At 46.6% G+C, this 23,090-nt stretch overlaps 1 pseudogene; it reads right to left on the minus strand.

The window, feature by feature from the left end:
- Nucleotides 1-20,729: 20,729 nt before the first annotated feature.
- On the minus strand, nt 20,730-21,544 carry LOC112311925 (small ribosomal subunit protein eS25-like; annotated as a pseudogene).
- Nucleotides 21,545-23,090: the final 1,546 nt, after the last annotated feature.

Here is a 23,090-nt window from a genome sequence, read left to right on the forward strand (position 1 = left end):
AGTTCAGCCTTTGTCTTGTGGGGGTTGGGAGTGGTGCTTCCTGGACTGTTTCAGGTGCTTGGTCGTCAGACTGTGGAGGAATGACTGGGAGGCAGAAGGGGATGAAGAAGTTGTAACAAAGCACGTAGGGGTAAGGACAGATGACAACGGGTGAGTTGAGAGACATGGAGGAGGTGAACTCCCTGGACTTCAGGACTGGTTGGCTTTGGGGTATGAAGGCCCAGGACTCTGGTTTGAATGCCTGGCTCAATGGTGGCAGCAACATTTGCATTCCTGGCAGGGAACACAGACGGAGGGGCAGGTTCATAGTAGGAGATGGTGGGTTGGATTTGAAATGACTTTCTTTCTGATAGTTACTGTGGACTCAGGTTGGTAAGAGTGAGGAACAGAGAGCCAAAAAACACCCACAGGGATTTCCTGAAAGAGGGTCAGCAAGCTGGGTTCCCACATGTACTTTTAGCCAAAGGCCTAGGTCAGGCTGAGTCCCCAGCAGGGAGTGCTCCTGCCTGGGAAAGCCAGGCTCATTCTCAACACCTGCTGGGTGCCAGGTCCAGAGCTGGGAGCAGGCAGGGTGAATTGGCTGTGCAAACTGGTGAGAGGCTTACAAGAGGAAAAAGAAATCAAGTTGGCTGCAAACCATCTCATGGGACATCGGTCCAGAAAAAACAACATACAGATGCAAACTGAGCACGGGGCCACAAATCTGTGTTTCCCACAGGTAGCCTGTTCAGGCCCTCCCCCCAGAGGGAGAGAGAGGGAGAGAGAGAGAGATTGATTATTTTTTTTCCTTTGCAAGGTCCAGGCCCTTGAGGGTTAAAACCTGAAGTGACTTTCCAATGAAAGGAAGGTCAGTGGTAACCCAAGCTTGAAAAACTGGGGCTAAGAAGCTGGATATTGAATACTATCTATATTTTGGGGTCACTTTCCTATTTCAGTTTTTAAAGAACGGTTCTGGAGCCAGCGCCTGGGATCAGATCCCAGCTCTATTACTTGCCCATGGTGTGACTTTGGGCAAATTTACTGAAGTTCTCTGCCTCAGTGTTCCCACCTATAAAATGGGATAATGATACTTACTGCATAGCACTGTTGCGAGGCTCACGGCATTCATGCATGTACTGCTTAGGAGAGTGTCTGGCTCCCTGGAAGCATCGTTAAATATTAGGACAACTCAGGCTTGCCCCACCTTTCCTGCTTCAGCCCAAGAAGGGCTTGTCTTGGGGAGCCCTCTGGCTTTTCTGCTCCATTGGTCCTTGTACAAGCGGACACATCATTTTCTTGGGCCCTGAAGATGAGCCCTGCAGGGAGGTCGGGGCTGTCTGGCAATTCATTGTTCCCACTCTTTTCGTCTGAGATGCTTTAGTTCTGTGGGTCGGACTTGAACAGTGGTTCCTCCATGCTGAAATGTCTTGAATCAGATTTAAATATTTTTTAAATATGATTTAAAAAAATAATTGAGGGATGAATATAGGGTAGTTAACTATTTTGACAAGTAGGGATATTAAAGAAAGACTCGTCATCATTATTTCATATAGGGACATTTTAGCACCAAAAATGTGAAAGGGGGCATTGGACTCTGATGAGTTTTAACCACCAAACATCTGTTCACCTGCTTAAGGTAGTAGTCCCCAATTTTTTGTTGTCTCCATCTCTCCTCGACAATCAGTCCCTGACTCAGAGCTGAAGCAAGGGCCAGGGATAAACCAATTAGGGCTTCTATTTCCCCCAGCCCCAGCGATTGAGCCTGTGGGTCAATGGGATGCAGTGAGGCACAACGAGCCGAATGGGATTCTGGGAAAGAAGCAGCTGATAGGAGCTCTTCTTCCTTCTTAATCCTTCTTGCTGAGCTGTGACCTGAGAGGAGACAGTGGTGGTCGTGGGGTGCCGTACTGCTCTCACGTGAGCCTGAAGGCTGCACAGAAGTGGTCAGAGTAAAAAGACGAGGGCCTTGTCAGAGCTCTGAGTCCAGGCACACCTAAAGCCTCTGGCTTTTCATTAATGTGAACTTTTTGTTTTAGAATAGTTTTAGGGCTACACAACAATTGTGAAAATAGTACAGAGGGTTCCCATAGACCGCATACCCAGTTTCACCTATTATTAACATCTTACATTAGTATGGCACACTTATCTCAATTAATGAACAGATATGGGCACATTATTATTGACTAAAGTCCACCATTCACTCAGGTTCTCCCTAACCACCCTTATCCCAGAGCCCGTCCAGGGTCCCACATTACATATGGGCTCCTCTTGGCTGTGACGGTCTCTCAGATTTTCCTTGTTTCTGGTGACCTTGACATGTTTGAGGAGTATAGGTCAGGTATTTTGTAAAGCTCCCCTCAATTGGGATTCATCTAATGTTTTTCTCATGATTTGACTGGGGTCATATGTTTTTGGAGGAAGACCACAGAAGCAAACTGCCATTCTCCTCACATCCTATCAAGGGTACATGCTGTCGACATGACTCATCACTGTTGACATTAACCTCGCTCACCTGGCTGAGGTCGAGTTTTTCATGTTTCTGCAATGGGAAGTTATTGCTCATCCCCCTTTCCAAACTGTAATTTTTGGAAGGAAGTCGGTCTGTGCAGCCCGTGCTTAAGGAGTGGGGATTTATGTCTCTTCCCCTGGGAGTATCGACATAAATTATTCAGAATTCTTTTGCATGGGAGATTGTCTCTTCTCCTCCTTTCATTTACTCCATCACTTATTTATATAAGTGTGAGCTTCAGTGTGTTTGTTTTACACTTGGAGATATAACCCAATACTACTTATTTTGTGCTCACGTTGTCCTGGCTTTGAGCACTTCCACGTTGAGCCAACAACGGAGATTTCCATTGGCTCCTCTCATTGTGGTCACCCGGGCTTTTTGGTGACACGAGCTATCAATTAATTTCTTTTTAGTCTCAGTCAGTTTAGGTCAGGGTGTCTGTCACTTGTAATCAAAAGATCTTTAATAAATCTTAAGAGAGAGCCTTTAGGTTGTGCAACTTAATAAAATTTTCACAATAGTTTTGTGTTAATGCAGCTGAATGGCCATTTTACACTGGAAAACACAGATTGTCTCTTGAGCTGTGGCCACCACTTTACTAAGCATGGTAACCATAGCAGGGGAATCAGGCCGGGAGACGGGCTCAGTGTGGCTTGCCTTCCAGTCTTGCGATCTCAGATAAGTCATGTCACCTCTGAGTTAGAAAGGGCACAGAGAGGAGAGGGGATGAAGTGACATCACATCATTGTGATGTGCTCTGGAGACCAAGTCTCGTGCATCTCATCTGCTGAACTTGCGGGCTTGCTGGGGGGTGTGAACAAAGCCCCTGAACTAGGGTTGCAAAATAAAATGCAAGACGACCAGTTAACTTTGAATTCAAATATGTACAGATCTGAAGATCAAAGTTAACTGGGTGTCCTGTGTTTTCATTTGCTCAACCTGGCAACCCTAACCCAAATGTCCTGCCATGTTAGGTGCTTCAGGGCATGTTCTCCAGGGAAGGTGGCCCTGTGACTGCACCAATAAAAGAACCTGAGTTATGTAGCATCCTAGGAAGATTGGACCTTGTGGTAAGATCCTCATGAGTCCAAATCTCTGCTCCACCACTTTGGGAAAACGCTTAACTATTCTGAGCTCAGTTCCCATACTTCATCGTGCAGTGGATGCTATTATAAGATTTTACGTAGTTTCAATATGGATTGAATGAGCAATGGGTCTGACACCTAGTGGACACTCAGTCAATGGTGGCTGCCACTGATGTCACTCTTAACTGGACAAATGAGCAGAAAGTCCTGAGAAGGCAAGAGAGGAGATTCAAGGTCATGACATGGAAGCCTCCTCACTCCCAACCTGTCCCCTTCTCTGAACCAATGGGATTGCCAAGTCCCCAAGCAGAGGCTGGGGGTGTGGCTGGGGTGTGGGTGCTCTGTAGGGATCTTGCTGGGGACTGGGCTCTTTGCTGGAGCTCAGCATTTCATCGGGGTTCGGCTTTGAGCTGGGCCTGAGGTTGAAGGCAGGAGGAGTGTGTGCTGATAATGTGTTGGAAGGGGCTAGTTTTGGGAGACGAATATCTAGTTTCTCAGGGAGTCTGACCTCACTGTTCACGAGCAGGTCAGGTACACAGTAATAACAGCTAAATTTATTGAGCACTTAGTATGTACTAGCCATGTTTCATACACTTTTTACATATTACTTTATTTAATCCTCACAACTTTCCATGTTACTGGTGGAGAAACTAAGGCACAGAAGGATTAGGAAACTTGCCCGAGGTCACACAGTAAATGGGGCAGTCAGGCGTCTGTGTTCTACTTACACACTCTGCTCTGGGGGCAGAGTTTGAGAGCTCTGGGAAGGGCCACTTCTCACACTCTCCTTCCAGTCTGCACCAGGCGGGTGGGACCTGAAGTTCATCTGGGAATTCGGCCTCAGTGAACCAGGAGGGTCTTCTAGGTGCCAGGCATCAGTTAGGCCAGTTGAGTATCTTATTTCATTTAGTTCTCACAGCAGCCCTCTGAGGTCTGTGTGATTGTATTTTCATTATGTAACTGAGGGCTCTGAAGTTTATACAACTTGCCCAAGGCCATAATTTACAGGGGCCTGTGATTCACACCAGAATTTTCAACTTGCAGGTGCCTGGAGGTGTCAGGGAGGGGGGGAGGAGGCCAGTGATGACCTTTCCCCTCCGTGCCAGCCCTGGGAAGAGGTGGAAGTGCCTGCCGTATGCCTTTGATTTATAACGGGGCAGGGGGTTAGTCCCAGCTGTCAACTTGGGAAGCCACTTGAGGATTGTATTTAAAATATTGCCTTGAATTCATAATACTGAGGAAAAACAAAACAACAGATTCCAAGCAAACAGGAAAACAAGTTCAATGTGCAACAATGGGGGAACCAGTTAAATCGCTTACGGTTAAATTACGGTACAAGCCGTAATTTTGCAGCTGTTTAAAAATATTTTCAAGTACTATTAAGACAGGAAAATGTTCCAGATGATATAAAAGCATGATTGTGTTTATACAACATGATCCCGATTAAAAAATGATAATTTTGTATATGACTTACTAAACATAAAAAAAGGATAGATGAAAATACTCTGGAATGTTAATAGCGGTTATCTCCAGGCTGTGAAATTTTATGACAATATAAAATTGCTGAATTATTCTATTATGTATTTGCCACATATTTTACAAATCATTTAGTTGACTCACAGACCACTGGAGTTGAAAGGCACAAGCTGGCACCCGACCAGGGCATTTTAAGGTGGGGAAACTGAGGCAGACAGGAAGTCAGTCAGGAGCCTCCCTACACCCCTGCCCCCACACCCCAGCCTTGGGCCCCCATGGGTGGCCCTGGCCAGAGTGGGGGGAAGTCCATGACCACGTGGGGCAGCAGGAGGGACACTCCCCCCAAGGGGCATATCTAGAGCACAGAGGAGGGGAGCAGGGAGGGGTGCAGGTGGGTGGGGGCTGGGTGGAAGCGAAGATTGGGGACCTTTCAAAAATGGAAACCAGATGAGCTGTTCAAAGGGGAGCACATTCTCCAGGCGGCTCCTTTGTTGGAGCTTGTGAGGCAGCGGCGGCAGCTGCGCCCTCGCCCCCAGCCCAGGCCCGATGGGGCGGACACGGATAACTGCATTAGACGCACTCGGCTCTTTTCAATAAAACGCTCTTGTTGGCGGCACAATAGGGGGAGTGGAACAGCCACCTCAGGCCTGGCCAGGGCCCCCTGCCCTCCCCCAGGAGCACCGAGAGCACACTCATTTTTCAGGGCTCAGCTAATTGACGTTTGGCCGCCGTGTGGTTCAAAAGAAAAGGCCGAACTCAAGTCCACTTCCACCGGAAATGAGGCCGCCCCTCCCCCGCCAGGGTCGGTCTCTGGGGACCCAGCAGGGACCACAGTGCAGCTGGCCACAGGCGATGAGGGGACACTCGCCCTGCAGAACCTTTTCTTGTGTTGCTTGGACTCAGAATATAAGGTGTCTCGGAGGTGTCTCCGCAAGGGCTTGGGCACCCAGCCTTGGAGTTTCTGTGGGAGAAATTAACCTCGGGAAGGAGGCAGGTGGCCGCTGCAAGTGTGCGGGACAGTCTCAGGGCTGGAGGACTTCAATAGCGATTACCAAATGGCACATTCTTTTAGTGAACCTAATAAAGATAGCCCAGAACATTCTTTATAAGTTAACAAAAAAAAAAAGGGAAAACTGGGTATTTCTTGCCCCCAACCAAGTTTTATCTAAGAGTGAGGTATTTACATTCCTGTTTTACGGGTGTGCAAACCAAAGTTCAGTGCGGTTATTGGCTAACATGGCCCGGCTAGCACAGGGCAGAGCTGGAGTTTGTGCCCAGGTCTGTCTGCCTTTAATGCAGGCTCCCTCAGCCTGGGCACTACTGTCCTTTTGGCCTCGATAACTCTGTTATGGGGCTGTCCTGTGCATCACAGGATGGATGACAGCATCCCTGTACTTGACCTTCTAGAGGTCAGAAGCAGCCCCCCGCCCCCCCCCCCCCCCATGGCAACCAAACACTTCTCCAGAAGTTGCCAAATGTTCCCTGTGGCAAAGTTATCCCCTGTTGATAACTTTTTAAAAAATTTTTTTAAAATTATTTTATTGTTGTTCAATTACTGTTTTAAAGCAACCCTGGCATACTGCATGTGCTGGCAGGCTGGTTTTCACTGGGCCCAGTAGTTCATCTTTTAGGGAAACCAATTTGACCAGCAATGTGGGACTCTCCTTCCAAAGCTGCTCTGTGGGTTGTAGAGGGTGTGTCAGAAGAGCTGGCTGTATCAGACAAGGCTGAACTGCCTGAACACCAGAAGGCCCACAGCTACGTTGAGTGCTGGGGTCATTTCGAAGTGGGTGTCTGTCTTTCTGTCTGGGGTGGCCCTCCCCATGTCTGCTCTCCCCATTTCTCTCTGCCAAGGCTATTCCACAGAGGGTGAGCCAGCCTCCCTCCTCCATTCACTCTGCCAAAGAGCAAGAGTAGCCTTGGCCACTGGAAGAGCTAGAGCAGCAGGAAATACAGCCAGTGAAGGCAGCATGAGGGAAGGTGATGTCACTTGTGCAGAATGGAGCCGTGCCTCCCTGTGAAATAAGAAGACCTTGTGGCAGGTAGCCAGCCCCACCACTGGGGCCCTGGATGATGGCAGGGGGCTGTAGCCTGATTTTCCTAAGTAAGTCCTCACAACATTTTTAGCTGCTACTTATATGTGACCCTTCCTCCACCTCCCTGTCCTGCGGTGGCGTGCTGCTGCTCTGGCTTACTGAATGTTCCACTCCCCAGTCCCCAAAGCTGCTCAGGTCACTCAGAAGCCAAACTGAGGCTCTAGGGGCCACGCCGAACTGAGGCCTGGTTTCGGTCAGCTGCCTTTTTCTCACTCAGACTTGATTGATAACTGGCTCCATCATATTTGTTTTTCCACTTCTGACCTTCCTCCTGCCCAAATGGCCATGTTGACTTTTTACTGGAAATGCTATTAACAGAAACCCATCTGGTCCACAGGGAAGTCAGAGACATCGGGGCCTCCGTGTCCTCAGTACACCCCCAGGCTATGCACGGTTCGTGGGTGGGGGGTGGCCCAGAGACTTGGGCACGAGGCTAATAGTTTTAAGTTGAGCCCTGTTAAGAGAACATAGAGGATAAGGGCTTGAGAAGTTAAAAGAGAACAGACATCTGGAAAGAAAGGACATGGGAACTTAGGATAGTGTGGAACAATCAACATTTCAGATAATGGAGCGTTAGGACTTTTGATAATTGGAGTTTGTTTTTGTATCTCGCTCTTCCTGTAACATGCTTATACGCATTTGGGGCAAGTGTACAGGGTGTGCATAACATGTACACACTCTTAGCTAGCTTTAGCTTGGCGTGAGATAACCATCTCTTCTCTTTCTTCAGACAGTCAATGGTACATATTTGGTGGCCAGAACGTCTTTCTAAAAGGACCACGTTAAAAAGAGAAGACACAAAAGTATGTGCAAATCTGTGTGTCTCCCCTGTGTGTAACCGCTCTCTTTTCTTCACACGCCGCTCCCCTGGGTGGTTCACGCTCACCCTTGTTGGGCTGAGATAATTTGCACTCTCCAACTTCATTAGTTGCACCCCCCTCCTGCCCTGGGACAAAAAATAGGGCCAAACTGTTCAAAAGAACACATGGAGACCCCATTAATGCTGGCCCTAATTGTGCCAATTCAAACCCCTCAATAACTCTAATTAAAACCTGTCTTGTGTGGGGCTCTGAGTGGCAACACAGCTGTCATTCCAAACAATTGCATAACAGAGCTACGGAAAAAAAGCCTCCATATGCAATTTTTGGTGGTGGTTGTTATGGAAGGGGTCAGTGGAGAGGATTAAGACAGCGGTGCAGTCAGAGTGGGGAACCTCGAGAAAGTCTTCTATGTCAGGTCACGGTTTGAAATCTGAAGACCTTTAGCTTTTCCCCCTTCTCGTCCCCCTCGCTCCCCCTCGCTCCCCCTCCTGCTCCTCCCCCACAGGCAGGAACACCTGCGCGCTCACTGGAAGGGGCCATGACCACCAGACACCTGGGTGCCACAAGTTGACTGAAACGTCTGAAAGAAAAGGAAAGAAAAAAAATCCAACCAAGAAAACTGCACACCAAACACCAAGAAAGAGTTTTCTCTGTGCGCCCACCCTTGTCTTTCAGGATCTAGCTGCACTTTGCTGGACACCATAAATAACTCTGCAATTACATTAATTGGTTGCATATTTGTTGACAGTGGAGGAGAAGCCCTTGAGGTTGGGGGAGGTGGATTTCAGCTGCAATTTAACACTTTCCCCCTCTGCCATCCCTGCAAGTCTTATTTCCAACTATGTTGTTTAGTTTTTCTGGCTGGAGGAAGCAGCGGGCTGACATTTCTGAATAAGCTTTGACACCTCCAGTCAGACCTATGTCTCATTTGTTGGCTGTTCCTGGATCCTTTGGTTGATCTGCTGGGTTTAGAAGTTACATTCCTCTAGGGGAGAACTTGAGAGATGGGTTCCTGACAACCCTCGATGGAGTTTAATTCCCTTTGGAGGCAGGCGGTGTGGTGGGTTTCTTGTCAGGTATATTGTTTGGGTCAAACGAGAACTGGCCTGACCTTCATCTGAACCCCCAAACCCATCTTGGATTCTTCCAATGGCTTGGCCCACCCTCTAGAGTCTCTCAAATTCCATTCCTTGGGAAGTGACAGGATCTTAGTGACCTTGATCACTCTACCTCTGTTGGTGGGCAAGAACTGGAGAGTTCAGCTTGAAAACCAGCTCTCTGGACTTCCCAGGGCAGAGTGGAAGGCGAGTGGGGTGGGTGACAGAGACTGAGTCCTGGGTGTCATTTCCAAGTCAGCTGAGGACCTGAGACTCATTTTCCCTCTGCCAGAGCTAGGATGGGAGGGATTCGTAAGGGCGGGGAGCGGGTAAGAGCGCGTGTCACACTGAGGATGTGTGTCTTGGGAGTGACCCTACTCAGTGGGGAGAGCCCTCCTGCAGAGGAGGGGCCATGTCTGTTGTGCTCATGCTGTATCCTCACAGCACCCAGCACGAGCCCAAGAGGCTCTCAGCTAGTGTCGGATGGATGAAGACCTAAGGTTCTGGTTTCCAGGTGCTCTGAGCTTGTGAGAAGGAAGAAATTAGATGAGTCTGAAGTCATGTGGTTCACTTCACATGGCATGGTGGAAAGGGCATAGGCTTTGGAACCAGCGGACCGTAACTTCACTACACCTACTTTTCAAAGCCCATGTAAGTGAATACAATAAAAGTTACCTGCTTTTCCTCTGTCCATGAAACCACTGAGGAGAAAACCTTTCTGAATCTATCCCTCCGATCTCCTTACAGCAAAATAAGAATGATGTACTTCCGCCAATTAACAAAAGGGAAAGCCAGCTTGAGACCCCAAAAGGCAGGGCCAGCCTGGTCTTCCAGCACGCTCTCACTGTAGGTTCTTTCTATTTGCCGTTCCCTCTGCCTGGAACGCGCTTCTTCCAGATCTCTGCAGGGCTCAACCCCTCACTCCTTCAGGTCTCTGCTCCAATGTCACCCATGCAGAGTGGTCTTTTTCAAGCACCCTATCCAAAATAGCAGCCGATCTCTTTCTACCTTCCTTATGGTGCGTGCTTCTCACCACCTGACCCATTACATTTTAGTTGATTCATTTATCTATCTTCTCTTATTATACTCTGAGATTTATGGGACCAGGAACTTGTTTTGCTCAGTGCTTTATCCATGGCACTTAGAAAAATGCCCGACACTTAGAAGATGCTCAACTGACAATTATTGAAGAAATGGGTGAGGGGTGGTGACACTCTCTGATCCCCTAACAGGAAGAGACACCTGACCTTAAACATTTGTTGGGTCAAGTTACTTCATGGTAACTGTGCTGTAAGAGGGCGGCCCTTCTCTCTTTGGTTTGCACCCTGGGTTCCTAGAGCGGTGGTTAAGGTCGAGGCCTATGGAGCCAGGTAGATCTGGATTCAAATCTTGGCTCCACCCCTCAATAGAAATGTGCACTTGGAATAATTACCCAGCCAGCACCTCTGAGCCTTAGTTTCCTCATCTGAAGGTAATCTTAGTGGTACCTCAAAGGATTATGGGGTGAACTGAGATAATGTTTGAAAAATATTTATGACAATTCTTGGCAAAGAACTGTGTACAACAAATGGTGTACCATTGTCATTGTGGTCATCTTCATCTTCGTTATCTTGATGCTGAGACCTCCATAACTGAGAGTGGCACCGATCTAAGGACTGACTACATCACAGGGGTGAAGTGAGGAGCACAGACTTTTATTTTGAAATACTCTTTTCCAACTAATCACACTTAAGAAGGAGGGGTGAGCCAAGCCCTCTTTTGCTGCTTCTATTCCTCTGCTCTCTTATTTTTAAAACTTGTACTTGATTGCCAAACACATAGTCACGTAGATGCAGAAGGACCACAAATTCCTTACGGAGTTTATTCGCTTGAGCTTGGACAGCTGGTGCAGAAGGGCCCCGAGTGGTATTTGGGTCATAATCACCTTGACGAGGAATCTGATTCCTCTCCAAATCAGAGCATGTCTCTGTCCAAGGCCAGAGTAAAGGCCACCCCTTCAAAAAGGCCAAACAGATGAGTCAGGAGTGGACATCTGAGTCTTATTTTTCAGTTTCCCTAGGAGGCTGTGAGTGGGCATGCCCGTATTCTCTTATCAGTCACCAGGAGCTGGTGTAGGTGTGGGCAGTGCAGACTGCCTGCTCCAGGGGCTCTCAACCTGTCAGCCTGTGTTTGGACCTGTGACTTTTCTGGGACAGGATGGCACTACACTATAGTTATTCATCTAACCATGCACCCTGCGATCTACTATATTGTATGACTATCCAGATATGTATGTTTATGTATACATATGGAAACACATGATATATATACAAACGCTAGTCATTTTCCGCTCTTGGAGTGTTAGGAACGGTGTGGGTTCTGGAATTATCTAGACCTCAAGTTCACATTCTATTTTTGCCACATAGTAGCTTTGTGACCCAGGTCAAGTCACTTATTCTCCCTAGAAACATAACTGGGTGAAAGGTCCTAGGTGGAAAGTCTAGTCTAGTTCCACCTGTGTGAACACTGATGCACATCAAAAGGAGTTCTCCTTCTTTCTCCCAGCAGGAGAAGTGGGCTTAGCTAAGCAAGAACTGGCTTCCTGGGTAAGGCAAGGGGAGAGGAGAAGGGCTCACCTACTTTGGAGAAGGGAAGGATTCTTTGGTATAGACAGTGATTGCACAGGGGAAAGAGTAGTGGAGACCATTCCTAGAGCCAGAGCCCCACACGGTCTGGCCCAGCTCTGTCGAAGGGTGGTAGGTGCTACGCACCCCAGACAGCGCAGCTCTTTGCAGTGTGCAGACCTCATTGCTAGCCATTCCCTTGGCTCACCTCACACGTGGGGAGTGCTGACCAGCAGCAGACAGTCTGAGGGGCTGAGAGAGATTTCATCTCTGAGACAGTGGAGAGTCAAAGAGCTTTTCTGATAAGGGGATTGCAGTGGTCACCGAAGGGTGGCCCAAGGACAGCCCTCTGGGTGGTGGGAAAAGAATAGTAGAACTTCTATTACTATTTGTAGTCTGTCTAAAAACAAGAAGTAAAAGTGCTTATTAATGTTTAATCACAGAGCGGCTCTTATTCCCTTACTCAGTTCATACGTCACCTGGCATGCTCCACGCTGGGTCAGGAGGAGGGCCTTCATCCTTTCCTGTGATTGCCTATCAATAACAACTTACAGACTCTATTGCTTGGTGGTAACGAACACCTACCCTCATAAGCCTAAAAAGATTCCCGCCAAAAGCTGAGTTTTAAAGATATTAATAATATAATATTATGTAATATAATGTTGTGTCGCAAGAAAAAACGATGACCATGGATGAGCTGATGCTTCCTAATTTCTCTTATGAGTTCTCTTTTTCAGCCACATTATGGGGTAAAAACCATGATCTGGCAAGAAATCAGTGACAAAAACAGATGGAAATTACCTTGTTACTTGAAGTATGGATTTACAGGAACACTCAATGGAGAGTCTTGTCCTAAGTAAATACGTTGGCTTGAAATATTAGCCAGTGATAAATTAAAGCCATCATGGTTAGTAAAACATAAAAATGTAATTTATTTCATGTTTCTATTATCCCTTAAAACTTTTGATATGTCATGTATATAATTTAGTGCTACAAATAGTACATTATAAATACCTATCTATCTATCTATCTATATATATCTCATAGGAGTGAATGCTCAAACTGCTTTATTGATAGAGGCATATGATAAAAAAATTTTGGAGCTCACCCGTCCAGGCGTCCGCTCCGGTTATGCAGATGAAGTAACTGGGGCAGAGGAATAAAGCCATGTGCTCAAGAGCTCACTGTGAGTTACTCCTGGGGCAGCATGTAGACACTGGGACTCAGCTATGCAGGATTTTGTTCTTGTCGTTAAGAATATAGCACCTCGCCCTGGCTGGTGTGGCTCAGTGGATTGAGTGCCGGCCTGCCAACCAAAACGTTGTTGGTTTGAGTCCCAGTCAGGGCACATGCCTGGTTGCAGGCCAAGTTCCCAGTTGGGGGCGTGCAAGAGGCAACCAATCACTGTTTCTCTCCCTCTTTCTCCCTCCTTTCCCTTCTCTCTAAAATAAATAAATAAATAAATAAATAAATAAATAAATAAAATACTTAAAAAAATATAGCACCTTCCAGCCACTGATAATACATCACTGAAACAGCTTAGGGAAATTTTGTCTGTCTTCTCCCTCTGCAGTTTAGCTCTATCTATAAAATTGTGGGGAGGCAGGGCCAGGGTCCAGATTGTGTCCCGGACATGTTAGTCACCGCAAGAATGAGGGCCTTAGCCGTAATGACACTTACGCACTCATCACCCATCATATTTAATTCCTACCTGTTAAAGACTTCGAGTGCTATTATCCTATAACTATCTTATTAGGTAGTGTATATTCTATAACCTAAGGAGATCAAATTTCTTTAGATACATGTAATTCACCAGGGATTTAAAACTAGCCCATTCATCAAGGTTTTAAGCAGTCAAACTTCTCTCCTCTCAGTTGGAGAAGAAAGAAAATTACTGGAGTTCAAAAAGTGCTGGGCACAGATAGGAAGAGGATCTGGGCGGAGCTGGAAGGAGGATGAGACAGGGAGCTGTGGATGGGAGAGAAAGAAGCGGGGCAAAGCAGTGAGTCTCAGAAGGGAGAGAAGCATGGAGAAGGAGCAAGGGGCCGGGAGTGGGAGATGGCAGGGACCCTGGGGAGGAAGGGCCGTGGGCTCACTACACTCCCTGCTTTGATTAATCCAATTAAAGTGTTGAAAATCAGATCACATGGGAAGCTTTTAACATGAATTTTTCATTAAGGCTTTGGGGTGGGAGTGCAGGGTGAGGAGGAGGGGAAGAGGGGAGAGACAAGATGTGGGGAAAGAAGCCCCTCTAAGTTCTCTCCAGGACACACTGGGCCTGGGCCTGCTTCTCTTCTGGGGCCCACCAGAAACTCTGGCCTCCTTCCCCAAGTACCTTCTGCCCCATTTTTATTTCCTTTAACCCCAGACAACCCCATTCTGTTAGCAGGGCACTTGGCAGGAAGGGTAAGCAAGAGGGGTCCATTAAAGGCTCCCAGTTGCAGCCTCAGAAAGGACACCCTGCCACGTTCCTCTAGATCCCCTCAGCACTGCTGTGAGCAAGGAGTAAGATCCCAATGCCTGAAACCATACACTTAACCCCCATTTGCTTCAGAACTTGGTGAGAGAAAAGTAGCCAGGAACCCCAGGCACTCAGAAAGGTCCCCCACCCCGATCCCGAGAAAACAGATCACAGGGAAGGGAAGAGGCATGCTCAGGCCGAAGGGCAGCTCTCGTCCCCTTTCATCACACACCTTCCACACTTCATTCATTCCACTAACAAACACAGAGCCCTCACTTGATTGACGGCTGGCATCGTGCTGGCCCCCCGGTCTCCAGCACTGGGCTTCAGATCTTCTGTTCGGCGAGACTGACGATAAACGAAGTGAGCAAACAAACACACTCCTTCAGATGGCCCTGAGAGGGACCACGAACAGAAGCCCGTCACACATTTATCTGGTAGTCAGTCTTGGTTCGTAGTCTCCCTGGTTGGAAAGCGAGGTAGACAGAGGCAGTGAGGCACAACGGTCCCAGGTCGCCCTGTGAGCTGATGGAGCTGAGATGAAAACCCAAACCCTCTGCCCCCCGGGGGTTTACCCTCAAATTCAGTTTGTTGTGTGGCAAACAAATTTGGTTGATTTCAAAAAAAAAGTTGAGGGAAAAGCAAGTTTGGCCACAATTCAGCACACTGTTCTCATTGGTCCCATGGACTTGCCTTTGACTGTCCCTTGTCTGACTGCAGGATGGACAAGGCTTGGCTGTGGTGAACGGGGATCCAGGTCAGCAGGGAGGGCTCTGTCCTCCACTGCCCCGTCCGTGCTCAGCTCCCCTTCTGCATGGGAGGGGGAGTGGGAGACCCTCCCCGGAGCCTGGGGTTTAATCTCCACCAGGCCTCTGCACCGCTGGGCCTGCTGGTGTGTGGTCTTTCACAATGGTGTGCCTCAGCAGCTGGAAAGAGTGAGGAGGGAAGGGGGGACCTCGAGCATAAACCCTGGCACTTCTCAAAACAAAACAAATGACTCCAGCTTGAGAATTGTGTTTGGTTTTACACAGACAAAGCCCCCTTTTTTTTAGGTCTCTGCTTTCAGAGAAATCCACTGTCCTCTACACAAATAGCCTGGGCAGAGGGTGTTGGGGCTGTTCTGAAGCTGGGGTCTGGGGGGGAGGAGACGCAGGTGGCGACTTGGCCTCCATCAACCAGACCACTCTGTCTGCACTGAGCCTCGGTGTGGGTTACTCCCCTCTCCTGCTCTCAGAAGCCAGGAGAACCACAGCTTTTGGGAACTGGGGCTTGTAATGGCCTTCAACTTTGACAGGAGAGTGTCCTCAAAGGTGGGGCTTCAAATTTAAGTTTAAAAAATTAATTTTTATGCTAAGACGGTTAAGGGAGCTTACTATTTCTAGGACCTCCACTGTGAAAGGATATATTTGTAAAGCAAAGAACCCTATCCCATCCTCTGCTCCCCCACCACTGCCCTGTCCAGGCTTTTAGATACTGGGATATTCTAGGGTCTGTAAGTATCTTAAATGACTTGGAGCAAGGTACTGGAGGATGAGCCATGCCTCGGGCCTAGAATTGCTGGACTTAGCAAATAAAACACAGGACGCCCAGCTGCATCTGAATGTCAGATAAACAATGAATAAATTCTTAGTATAAGTATGTCCCCTCCAATAAAACAGGTTATGCCCTATTTGGGACATACTTATTACAAAAGAATTACTCGTTGTTTATCTGACTTTCAAGTTGAACAGGATGTCCTGCGTTCTCTGGCAGCCCTGCTGTGACCCTCTTTCATGTGGGCCTGAAGATCTTTGCTCTCTGAGCCTTTCTAGGGCCTCCTCTTTTCATCCTGGGGTGTTTTGGGGACTTAGGTCTCCCCAGAGCCCAGTTGTCTTTTTACCTTTCTGTTTCATTTAGTCCCCTCCTGTCTCAGTCTGGGGTCCTCTGCTCATCGGCCCCTCCTTGTTCAGTCCGGCTGAGAGGCCCTGGGTTGGTCAAGATCCAGCTGTTGGTTCTGAGCACTGAAGCCAATGAGGGTGGTATCTGCAGGTTAGTAACTCTCTACTTTGTGCCAAGCACTGTCAGCTGCTTTACTGATGTTAATCCATTAGTAAACCAAACTAAAGGAAGAAATTTTTTATTGTGGTAAAATATATATAACATAAAAAATTGAGGTATAATCAACTACCAACATTATGTTAGTATCAGGGGCACAACGTAGCGATTCAGTATTTGTGTGTATTGTGAAGTGATCACCGCAGCAGGTCAATGTCTGTCACCACACAGAGCAGCACAGTTTCCTTTTTGTCTGTGGTGAGAACTTTTCAGATCTGTTCTCTTAGAAACTTTCAAATATGCAACACGGTATTATCAACTCTAGTCTTCATGCTGTGCATTACATCCCCAGGACTTAGTTAATTTGTGACGGGAAGTTTGTACCTTTTGACCCCCTTCGCCCTTTTCACCCACCCCCTCCTGCCCCTGGCAGCCGCCAGTCTGTTCTCCGTGTCTAAGAGCTGGTTCTTGTTTTTGGATTCCCCACATCAGTGCGATCTTATGGTATTGTCTTTCTCTCTAAGACTTACTTCACTTAGCCTAATGCCTCTGGGTCCATTCCTTCGTGACAACCGGCAAGATTTTCATTTTTTATGGCTGACTAATATTCCACCGTATATACATGTACCATTTTCACCATTTTTACATGTACAGTGGCATTAAGTGTATGCACATTATTGTACAACCGTCACTGTCATTTATCTCTAAACCTTTTTTATCTTCTCAAACTGAAGCTGTCAAACAATAACTCCCCACGACCCCCACCCTCCAGCCCTTGGCAACCACCATTTTATTTTCTGTGTCTGTGAATTCGAGGTGCCTCATCTAAGGGGAATCACACACTATTTGCCCCTTTGTGTTCACCTTATTTTACTGAGCACAGCGTCTCCTAGGTGCACCTGCACTGTAGCATGGATCAGTGCCTCCTTCCTTTCTGCGGCCCAACAACATTCCATCGTGCGGCTCTGCCACATTGTCTGTCCATGCGTCTGCGGATGGACTTTTGCTTTGCTTCCAACTCTTGGCTCTTGTGAATAGGCTGCTCTGAATGTGGGTGAACAGATATTTGTTCAAGTCCCTGTTCTCAGTTCTTTTGGGTCTGTGCTCAGACGTGGTGTTGCTGGGTCATCTGGTGTTTCCAGGTTTAACCTTTTGAGGAGGAACTGCGCTCTTTCCCACAGCAGTTGCATCGTTTTACATTGCCACCGACAAAGGGTTCTGATCGCTCCATAGTCCTGCCAACACTTACTATTTTCTGGTTTTTGCCTTTTAAAATAACGGCTATCCTAATGGGTATGAACAAGGAAGGCATTTTTAATGCCTCTTTCACAAGTGAGAAACTGAGGCTCAGAGAGGTGGAATGACCAGTCCATGGTCAACCAGCACCACAGAGGTAGAACTTGAATCCAGGCCTAACTCCCAAATCGGAACTCTTAGCCATTGCATTTCCCATCTCTAGTACATGTACCTAAATGCAAATATTTCTGTCTCTGCACAGGTGTCTAACTGTGTGAGGCATCTGTAAAGGCACAAATGTAGGAATGAAATATATCCAAGGGGTTTTACGGGTTCTTATTGAGAATGCACCTCCCACATGGGAGAACAGCAATAACAAATCATTTCTCTTTAATGCACTTTATTCTAGTTAATTTTAACTTATTCAATTTGGCCACTCTATAGTCCTTTACTTTAATGCCACCTGGCCATTTAAATGGCCTACTGACAAGTGTGATGAGCTTGGATTTTGGCCTCACAGGGGAAGGTAGAGAAGCCAAATAATAGAAAACTGGGGCCCCAGCTGAAGGTGCTTGTGGTCTACCTGGCCAGAGACACGCACAGGCACCGGACCACAGGAAGCAGTGGGCTGCTAGAAGGACTGAGGCTGGTTGCAGGGACCCTGTGGCGGATCAGGGAGTGCTCCTGGCTGAGGGCAAGCTGCTCCTTGGCTGGGTGCAGAGCCTGGTATGGGTCTGTGCAGTGCACCCCAGAGAAGGAGGCTGTGGCTGGGGTTGCCCCCTCTCAGACTACAGACACTTCCCAAGTGCTGCTTTGTCCAGGGGCCATAGCCCTCGGATTACACTGGAACTTTGAACTGAAGTTCCATGGAGACTGCCTGGCTCCTGCCTCTGGTGCTAGCCCAGTCTGCAGACTGTCTTGTAGGAGAAGTTCCATCTGGTTGTCCAGTTCCTCCAGTACAGGCTGGTAGTGAAGGACATGGACTTTGGGGTCAGAAGACTTCATGCTTGAAAACCACGCTGCCCCCGAGGCCTGTGTGACCACAGAGAAGTGTCTTAGCCCCTCTGAGTCTCAGTTTTCTTGCTGAAATATGGGAATGACATCAGGGATAATAGGGTTGTCATGAGGATGAAATGTTTGTAGAGTGCTTAGTGCGTTGTAAATGTTCAACAAATAGTAGCTATTAAAGTGCATCTATATGTACCGCTTGTGGGCAAACCCCACTAGGTTTATATTTACTTTGTTGGACAGTTTTGTCACTTTGGCTACATCACCATGGTTGACTTCTTGGCGGAGGAGGCCAGTTGACTTGTAGGGAAGATGGTCTAGATAAGGATGAAGGCTGAATTCTGCAACGTGTGCACCTCGTGCAGAGCGGGTGCTCACGGGCAGTTTGATGAATGATATCTCAGTTGGGAGGCAGGTTTCTCATGAGAGAGGCCATGAGCATGAGGGACGTTTATGGTTTTGGTATGTGAAGAAGGCAGAGGAGACGGATTTGACCTTTCCTTTTTATATTTTAAATAGCACTTTCCCCTTATCACAAAAATACAGATAACTAAAGGTCCTTGAACTGGAGAATGGTGCAATGGAAATAGCGTATGGTGACTTGTTTTCAGGAAATGCATTGGAAGCTGGGAAAAACCCATGGCAGAGTGGAGGCCCACACCTGTGAGGGAGAGTGGTAGGGTTTGAACAGAGTGGAGTGGGAGGGCTTTTGAGGCTGGAAGACCAAGTGTCTGGAGGTGTGATGGGCGGTAGCCCGGGCATGGGGGTGAGGTGGGACTTTTGGGGAGGCAAGGAGAGCATGTGCTGTGTTTATGATGAGGCACATGGGCTGAAGGCATTAGTTTGAGAAGCACCCAAGCACAAGTTGGTACCGAGGCCCTGACGGTGACGAACGAACCGTCAATGAAGGGATAGAGTATAGGGGGAGATGAACAAAAGGCCGGAGTTAGTGACGCTTTAGTTAAAGAAAAGGTGGGAGGGAGGGGAAATGAGGTGGGGGGGACATACTAGACTTAATCATCCCCTCCCCACAAAGATGTCCCCATCTTAATCCCTGAAGCCTGTGAATATATTGCTTTATTTATGTGGCAAACAGGACTTTGTGGGTGTGATTAAATTCACTATTTTGCGACAGATGATTTTAGATGAGTTGACTGGGCTCACTGTAATCACGAGGGGTCGAATAGCTCTTCTAGGCAGGAAGATGAGGTCCAGGAGTTTGAGGAACTGCAAGGAAACTGGGGGGCCGAGAGATGTGGGTGGGACAGCAATCGTGTCAGCGTCAGGTCACGTTGGTGGTGCCGTTTCTCCCAAATCCAGTACATCAGTCATGTCAATACCATCCAGGGTCCAATGGGCCCAATTCCAATTGGGTTTTTAAGGCGCTTGAATTTTTTTTTAAAGCATTGATATCTCTTGACTTTTGTTTTAAGATATCTTCCAAAACACAAAGACAATGTTTATTTATTTATTTATTTTTAAATTTTTATTGTTATTCAATTACAATTGTATGCCTTTTCTCCCCATCCCTCCACCCCACCCCACCCCATGTTTATTTATTTTTTAAAGATACAATAAAAGTCATTCTATCTTGCAGTTACGAGTATATTAATCTTAGTGATCATATTTTCCCTTATATCTTGAAACGGTTATTTTTGTCTCCCTAGGAATTATTTTATCATTACTCATCAATTATTTCCAACTATACTCAAAAAGACAAATAATCAGAAAACCGAAGAACAGTGGAATGACCAAGAAGGATGAGGCAATAGTATAATAAATCATCAGCATTTTATCATCCTCTAGTTATCTTAACTCATTACCTAAAGTATTATATTCTTTTTCAAGAAGATATAAAAGAAAAGTGGAGACACCGTTTCTGTGGTCTGCTTTTAGTTTCATTTGATGCAACTGAAACCTCTGAATTTTTCCTTTTCTGTCTACTATCATGGCAGAGAGAGGCAGAGGAGGAGGTTTCATAATTATATAAAGCAGAAGGTTAATGTAGCACTCTAAAGTTGAAGCAAACGATGATGGTAAAATTGGTTGTGCCAGAGAAATCTTAGCCTATGAATCTTTAAATAATGATATCCTAGATGATTTTCAACAAATTAAGATGTTTTTAAGGAAAAAGAGAAAATATGGTATTTTCATTCAGTTAGTCAGCCAGATGGACTTAATTATACAACATTTTATGACAAGAGCCTAAAATTTTGTTTTCCTAAAAAAAAAAAAGGCATATGGCAATATTCTTTAATCTTTAAAATTTTTTTTACTTAATAAAGTTTTATTTTTCAAAACGTACAGCTGGTGGAACCTGTTATTCATGCATCTTCACCGGCAGCTGGGGCGTTCCTCCCCCACTCCCTCAACGTGGTGTTTCTGGTGTGAATTACTTGAGCTCTGTGTTTGGAACTAGTTTACTAAGGCCTTGTCTAAGGAGCTCCCGAAGGGCTGCCCTGGCCAAGAGACTGCGGGTCTCCAGCCTCTCAGAGACAACAGCTGGGGTTATAATAGGCCTATAGTTGGGAACTTCCTTATAGAGTTTGTCATATGTCACTTTGTCGAACAGGACTAGGTTGTTGAGCTTGAACTGAACTTTACCTTTGGGCCACTTCTTCGTTTTGGCCTTGCCCCCAGATTTGTTCACTGGGACTTTGTCTTTCTTGGCCGAGTTTCCAGCATTTTTCTTCTTCTTGTCGTCCTTGGGTGCAGAGCGGAACTCTAAGAGCAGCTGCTACTACTGCAGCCTTGCTGAAATGTTGGACAAAAAAAGTAATCTTTCAGATTTTTGTGCGCCAGAATTTACTTGCGGTGGTTTGTGACTGGTCGAATGGCGAAGGCAGGTGTGCATACAAAGAGGTAATAGGTGATCTAGAAATAAAAATATGAATTGGATTGAAATTTTAAATTATGTTCTTGATCCATCTGAAAATGAAAATGTTATGCAATTATGGAGCAAAGAAGATGGCCATACTCTCTTCAACACAATCATGAGCCACCAAATCCTTCAAAAATATTATGCTTTTATGATGCAAATGCAAACAGAAGAACCATAAGGAATGATAAGTCAGACCAGTTAGAGATACATTTGAAATCTGGAATCAGTATTTACACGATCAGTACGTTCCAGGTTCATGATATCTGACGAGCAGATGCTTTCAATCAAAGTTTATTGTCCATTTCAGGTATGTTACCTTTAAAACTAGAAAAATATAGAATATATGTTGGGTTTATTATATTTACATTCTTATTAACATTTCTAACAAAGTTGTGTTTCACTACGTGCGGTAGTCAGCCTCCAGGGTGGCTCCCACCGATGCCCGCCTCCTGGTATTCTCACCTGTGTGTATGCCCTTCCACGTCATACCAGGGCTGGTCCGTACGATCAACAGAATACAGCAGACGTAATGGTAGGTCTCTCCTGAGATGAGCTTATGAGAGGCTATGGCTTTCTTCTTGGGCTTGCTGGTCGATCCCTGGCCCTGCGGGGAAGCCAGCTATCCTGTCGTGAGGACCCATATGGAGAAGAATGGAGGTATCCAGCCAACAGCCAGGGAGGAACTGATGCCTGCCGACAACCATGTGGCTGAGACTGGAAGTGGGCCTTCCAGTCACAGATGATGGTAACCCTGGCTGATCGGCTGACTGCAACTAGAACTGGCTACAAAACTTACGGGGTCTGGCGCAAAACAAAAGTGGGGGTGGCTCCTTGTTAAAAAATTATTAAAAATTTCAAGACAGCCACAGCAGAGGATTAAAGCCGTATGTGGGACTTTCCATGACTGCACAGGTTGCGTGCCTCTGAAGCTGGCCCTGACGGCAACCTCACCGTCAATGTTTGGTGTTTTAAATTAAGTTTTTGGAGTAATTTGTTACGTGGCAATGGATAGTGAATACACTATTCCTATATTCATACTTCTGTAAAGTGACTTAAAAATACATAAAATGAGACCACCAGACCCAGACGGTAAATAGTGATAACTACTTTTTCTGGGCTGCTGAGACTTAAAGGGATAAGAGCGATCCAGCTCATTGCAAATTGTTCCGTGTTCTCTCCTGCCTCCGTGCCTTTGCACATGCTGTTTGCCATCCCCAGGATACTTTCCCCTTGCACTCTGTTCAGCTTAAACATCACATCCTCAGGAAAGTGGACCCTCTAGACTGAGTTAGCTCTCTTTTTAATAACTACCCTATACATCTTTGTAGTACTGTGGACACTTGTAATTAGTGAATTGTTAATAATTAGTTGCTTAATGTCTGTCTTCCCACTAAACTGTAAGCTCTTGGAGGTCAGTCACCTTCTCCCTTTGTTATTGTGTACCCAGGGACTAGTTCAATGCTGGGCACACAGGGGGGATGCAATGACATTTGTTTGATTGACTGGTTTGTCTCTGTGCCAATGGATTAGAACCAAATGGTGATCAATTGTAATGGAGTCTTAAATCCTACACTGAATGAGGTCCTTATAACAGTGCTTTGTCTGAAGTACTCCGCTATGGTGGTTATGGGCCTGAAGACGTGGAACAGGCTCCTTGCCTCGTGGGCACCAGTGTAACAATACAAACCAATGAAGCCCGCAAATGAAAATTAAAGCAGGTGAGCTGGGAAACTTCATACATATGGAAATAAGAGTTAACCTTCAGTAATACACAATATAGCATGTGCTTCTGACTCTTACAACT

Source organism: Desmodus rotundus, chromosome 7, assembly GCF_022682495.2.
Source record: "Desmodus rotundus isolate HL8 chromosome 7, HLdesRot8A.1, whole genome shotgun sequence".
In the NCBI taxonomy this organism is placed as follows: Eukaryota; Metazoa; Chordata; class Mammalia; order Chiroptera; family Phyllostomidae; genus Desmodus; species Desmodus rotundus.